Genomic DNA, 6459 nt, shown 5'->3' on the forward strand with positions numbered 1-6459 from the left:
TAAAGGATCTTTGCCCTGACTGATTATGGCTGCTCTTATATACCTCATTGTTCCTGCTCTCCACCCCTTCCATCTTTTTCTTCAACTGCTTACCCTACAAACCAGTGCTGGACAACCTCGATAATCAAGGACTGCAACCCAGTCAAGTTTTCAGGATTTCCCCCCCTGAAGATGCACAAGATCTCTTTGCATACAATGGAAGCAAGCTCATGCATATTCAGGGTGGAAATCTTGAAAATCTGACCAGATTCCTGCTGCAAACTATAAAGAAAAAGCCTGCTGGAGGCATAAGTCTTCCTTCCCAAGGAAGGTGTCAAGGCTTGGTATATGAACCACTCTAAGGTAAAGAAATACAACTGCTTTGTTATCCCAATGCCTTCTGTCTACACTAAGAGTTCTCACCCTATCCTTGGAACACACCCCTGCCGGGCAGGTTTTCAGGATACCCACAATGAACATGTATGAGATAAATTTGCATGCACTATATCCATTGTATGTAAATGTATCTCAAGTGTATTCATTGTGAGTATTTTGAAAACCCAAGTGCCTGTGTGTGTAGGATTACCATATGCTTCCAGAAAAAGGAGGACAGATTGGGATAGCCAGGTTTTACTTCTATTAAAAACAATGGCAGTAAGGAGACAAGTAGGTTTTACTTCCATTGAAAGCAAGAGAAGTAAAACCCAGATCTCAATCCATCCTCTTTCTGGAGCCATAAAGTAACCCTAATCATAGGCGTTAGAATGGGGCCATGGCCTCCCCAAAAATTGGCAGCCAGATGTATGGCTTTCCCGACTCTCCCTCCTACCATCTCCCTGCCGCTGAGATTTTAAATCTCCAGGCAGCTGGCAGTGCAACGAAGTCAGCCTCCAGCCAATGTAATTTAAAATCTTCAGGCACCCAGCAGCGCCATGAAGCTAGCCTCCCACAGTCGGCCTGCTCCAGAAGTGTTCTTTCTGCAGTGTCCTGCCTATACGGGACGAGGAAGTGCTGTATAAAGAACACTTTCAGGGCAGGATGATGGCAGGAGGCTGGCTTCATGGCGCTGCTGGGTGCCTGAAGATTTTTAATTACAGTGGTAGGTGGGGGTGTCGGGAAGAGGTCATACCACAGGATCCAGCAGAGAAGGGAGGGGTGGTGTGGGGGGGAGGGAGGGGTGGTGGGGGGGGCTGGTGTTGGAAATAAGGGAAGGAGATGCTGCACAGACGGGAGAATGGGGAGGGGGGGGGTTGGTGAAGCAAGAAGGACAGATAGTGCATGGACTGAGAGGAGTTTGGGAAGGACAGATTCTGCATGGGCAGGGGGTTAGGAAGGGAGGGAAAGATGCTACTGGTGGGTGAGGGAAGGGAAAAAGAGAAGTGTTGGACATGGGTGTGTGGAGTGGGCAGGAAAGAGAGGTGGTATACATCTGGAAAGAAAAAGGGAGACTTGTTGGCATGATAGTGGAAAGGAGGGAGGAGAGATGTCAGATTCTGGAGAAGGGTGATGGAAGGAGGGAAGAGAGAGATGTGTGCGTCCTGTGAACTGGGCTGAGAACCTGTACCCCACCCAATATTATAGGAGACCACCCCCACTTTATCATCTCTTGCCAGAGGATCTGTGAGTTGTACCCTTTCAGAACCTCCAGGGGGAGACATGGCAAAGCAGCAGCCCTAGATGAGATTCTAAAAAAGTGAAAAAAAAGATTTTACTTGAATTGGACAGTCCAGAGATGAAGACTTTGTAAAGAGGTCAGGTCAGAGGAATGAAGACACAGCTGTACCAAGTGACTGTCAATCACCTCAGGTCTAGCCCTCACTCAACAGCAGATGCAACACAGAGAACACAGGTGAGGACATTCCTTGTCCACTTAATACCAGGCCCCTGCTAAAAATTTCTCTTAGAGCTCAGCATTCTCTGCTATGCTTTCCCCAGCTCTGACAAGCATGAATGGGGTTTGATCTCAGCAGAACAGTAAAAGGCTCTCTCATTCACCTCAATCAGTTTCAAGTCAGCTATGTACTGTAAGCAATACAACAGCACAAAGTAAGCGGGATGGACTTATGCAGGATCTCCGATTTCCCATAACACCCAAGGCACCTGTTCTGAGAGATGACTTAGCTCTTTTACTTAAAAAGGACACTTGTTTGGGGGGGGTATAAACAAAACCTTGGCCAAGCTGGCATGGCAGCTTTTGAATATCAACGGAACTGAGCTGTTCACCTGCTCAGTGTGCTTTATTTCTACTGTCATGCACTGTCCCTATAGCAGCCTGTGTTAGTGCTCTGCCTGACTCCCAGTTCTCAGAGCTGAGAAATGCCACCGGAGAAAGTGCGCAGAGTCCTACGAGAAAGCCAAGTCCAGAACTTGTGGTCTAATACACAACAGCCCGACAGAGAAGCATAGAAAGCAGCTCAAAATGGGCCCAGATTTAGGCAAATAAATAACACAGGCAACTGCCTAGGGCAGGTGTGTCCAATGTCGGTCCTCGAGGGCGGCAGTCCATTCGGATTTTCAGGATTTTACCAATGAATATACATGAGGTCTATTTGCATGCACTGCTTTCATTGTATGCTAATAGATCTCATGCATATTCATTGGGGAAATCCTGAAAACCCGACTGGATTGCAGCCCTCGAGGACTGACATTGGACACCCCTGGCCTAGGGTATCACATTTTGATGATGTCAAAAACACCAGACTAAAGAAGGGCCTGCTGACCTTTGCTTTAAGGACATGCACTTTTTAAGGGGAGCTGCCGTGATCTTTTAACCGCCTCTGCTCTATCCAATCCTGTTTACAGACACTAGAGAATCTTAAATCCAGCCCTGGATCAGAAGAGGGAACTGAAGATGAGCACTTCAGAGATGATGGAACAGTAAACAATGCTAAAAGGCTGTACCTGATCAATCTCTCGCAAGTAATGAATGGGAAAAGATAGCATGATGGCTTTCTTATGAGAGCCAGATTGAAGGCATAAGGAAACAGGTTGGATAGTCCAATAGTGTAACAGAGTAAAGAGAGAGCTTTAGGAGGGTAGGACACCCAGCAGTGAGGGAGCCACATTAGAGTTGGATTGGGGATACAGAAACCTAACTGCCCACCACTCTCTGTGCTCCCTCCCTCCCCAGCACAAAGTGATTTTTGACTGTATGCAAAAGCTCTTTCTCAGAAATGTTAACCTACACACCCAGGGACCTCTGTCTCCTGCTGTGCTAAAAAAAAAAAAAAAATCAGCCAGAAATAACTCACACAAAATTACAAGTACATAGAATTAAAACAGAAGAGGTCTGAAATCCACAGGGGGAAAGCAGTAGAAGCAGCATCAGAACCTAATTTATCCAGAGGTAGTTGTGAACAAAAATTGAAACATACATGTAAAAATAAAACTCCCAAAAATTAAGACCTGAAATTCAGTTCTAGGTAAAAATTAATTTTTGAACAGTAGAAAAAGAACCCCAAAACCTTAAGCTTTAAAGTGTGCAAATGAATGCAGATAATTTCTCAAGAACCACATGGATTTGGTATGCTTTTAACCACAATTAGTAATAATTTTATGAAGGTAAAGAAACAACCATGTTTTTAATGAAAGTCAGTGGTTACCAACTTGACTCCACTCCACATCACTCAGTTGAAATTTTATCACTCCCAATCTATACGTTTCAAAAATTCCAGGACTGGAAAGCCAGCAGGATCAGCATATCCTGCTGACATGGCCCCCCTTTTACTATGCCGCGGTTTTAAGAAAGGTTTGGACAAGTTCCTAGAGGAAAAGTCCATAGTCTTATTGAGAAAGACATGGGGGAAGCCACTGCATACCCTGGATTGGTGGCATGGAATATGCTACTCCTTGGATTTTGGCCAGGTACTAGGGACCTGTATTGGCCACCGTGAGAATGGGCTACTGGGCTTGATGGACCTTTGGTTTGACCCAGTAAGGCTCTTATTATGTTCTTACATGAGCCAAGTATAGGGCAATTAAGCCATTGTAACATAACTAATGAGGTTGGCTCTGAGGCACTGTGGAATGAGGCATTATGACATCGCAATCTCAGCTCTGGAATGTTGCTCTCATTGGGGTTCCAAAATCTTGTTATTCTTCGAGATGCTGGAATGTTGCTACTCCTAGGGACCTGGATTGGCCACCATGAGAACGGGCTATTGGGCTTGATGGACCATTGGTCTGACTCAATAAGGCTATTCTTATGTTTCTACCATGGCCCGGAGCATTTAGTGCTCTGGGCCATAGTAGAAACCTCTACCACAGCGTAGCAAAGTGGGGGTGGGGGGTGGGTGGAGTTAGGCTGAAGCAATTGTTCTGGTTTGTCAAGTCTCACCTTAGAGCATTCTGGAACTTGTGGTTCTTTGTTTCATATTAAAAGCAAATCAGAACTGTAGTTGGGAATGCACTAAGAAACCAAAACAGCCAAATACTGGCCTAATCCTAAAATAAGTTTAAAACAGGCTATAAGACTGGTCCATTATAAGACTCTGTCCATGGACACTGTGTCCCTGCTGTAGTCCTAAAATTCCTTTCTTTGGAAGCCTTCCCTAATATAGCAACATTCCGTGTGTGGAAAGACGATCTGGCTGGGCCAGAGGGATCACCATCTGTATCAGTTACCAATAGACACCCTGAGAATTCCTGAAGGCAGCCCAGAGCTGGAACTGTGCAGTTCTCATGATCAACCTTTCCCACCAGCCTCTAAAATACAAGCTCCAGCAGGCAGCAGCCAATGGAAAAGTGCAAAATGGTTAAGAGTGAGCATTAACCCATGATGGAATTTTCTGTCTGTGGTTGATTGTGAGGCAGGAACAGCATATGCAGGTCAAAGTTAGTTTCCCTTTTCTATGCTAATTGGCACAGAAAAAGGAAACTAGCCCGATTGAACACGGTCCTTTTTCTCAACACAGATAATCTTGTTTTCCAGTAAAAAGTTTGCATTGAAGCAAAGAGATTAGATTAAGAGCTTGCATCATAGTTCACTTTAAAGCATATGAATAGGTAAGAATGAACAGGACCCCTGGACCTGCTTCAAAGTCAGCCACAAGCCAGGAAGTAATTTATATTAGAAAACAAAACTTAATAAAATAATAATGCCCTTGGAAGGGGGGATTTAGCAGAGACAGTGCGAGGTGTCTCTCGTCTGCAGTTGGCTTTCTATCAGTGATCCCACTGTCCCAGCCAATGGCGCAGTAAGGGGCAGTGTGGGGGTGTGGACCACCCCGGGCGCCAATTTGGTGGGAGGCGCTGGCTCCTCTCTGCCGCGCCCTCCCGTCCCCCACCCCGTACCTCTGAATCACTTCTGGGTCATGGGGCCAGGAGGTGATGTCAGAGGGAAATCCAATGCTGGCGCGAGGAGCATGCTGCCAAAGCCACTCATGCTGGCGAAGATTTAGAGGTACGTGGGGGGCGGGGGCACGGGAGCGCCACCACCCTGGACGCCTCCTACCCTTACTATGCCACTGGTCGCAGCAAAGTCCAAAATCTGTACTGATATTTTAATAATGTCCTAGAAACAGAGGCCCTGATGCACAAAAGCTTCCCGTGGCAGTAAGACTTGTTAAAGCAGTCCTGCCATGGGAAATTCTCCTCCTGATGCACAAAAAGGTTCTCTGTGGCTGCTACTGATCCTCGTTGCAGCTACCGAGAACTCTATGCAAATGTATCACAAAGAGCTTATGCGTATTTAAATGAGCTCTCCTTGTGATGTACAAAAGGGAAACCCCCCTCCCTTTTTTTTTAAGGGGCAAAATTCTATCCTGCTTGTATTGGCAAACAGCGGCATCCATTTTAAAAAAACAAACCCAAACATTTCTTGGGGCCAGTTGGGAGAGCAGGGGCTGCTGGCTCAGCTGTGGCCAGCTTTTTAAAAAATGGATGCAACTTTGTGCATGTGTTGTGCACATGCACAATAGCTGTGCCCTTCTTTAAAAAAAAAAAAAAGGTGATTGTGGCTAGAGAATGACACGGTGACAAAATTCATCACCGTTCCCGTCCCCGCGGATAACCGCGGGAAATAATCCCATGTCATTTTCTAGTGTCTATTTCAACCTCGGTCCTTCTACACCAGCATTCTTCAAAGCAAAGCTTGCGGGTCAGTGGTTGTGGCCATTCATACTCTGATTCTTCCCTCTCTCTTTAAAGAATGACATGAAGATGGTTTCCCGCGGTTTTCCATGGGGACGGGAACGGTGATGAATTTTGTCACCGTGTCATTCTGTAATTGTGGCTCCAGAGCCGGCAGAGGAAGCTGCGAATCAGCTGAGCCAGCAGCCTCCGCTCTGCCGGCTCGCTGATGGAGGCTCTGGAGCTGCCATCAGCTGGGCATAGGGAAGAATGACAGCTGCAGGAAGGAGGAGGAGCTATGCCTAGCAATTGCTCTTCTGAGCATGCGCCAGGCACAGTTCCTCCACCTTTACCGGACCTGCTCCACATGAATAGCATGCATATAATTTGCATGCCATTCATGCTGAGCAT

The sequence above is a fragment of the Geotrypetes seraphini genome, chromosome 13 (assembly GCF_902459505.1).
Source record: "Geotrypetes seraphini chromosome 13, aGeoSer1.1, whole genome shotgun sequence".
In the NCBI taxonomy this organism is placed as follows: Eukaryota; Metazoa; Chordata; class Amphibia; order Gymnophiona; family Dermophiidae; genus Geotrypetes; species Geotrypetes seraphini.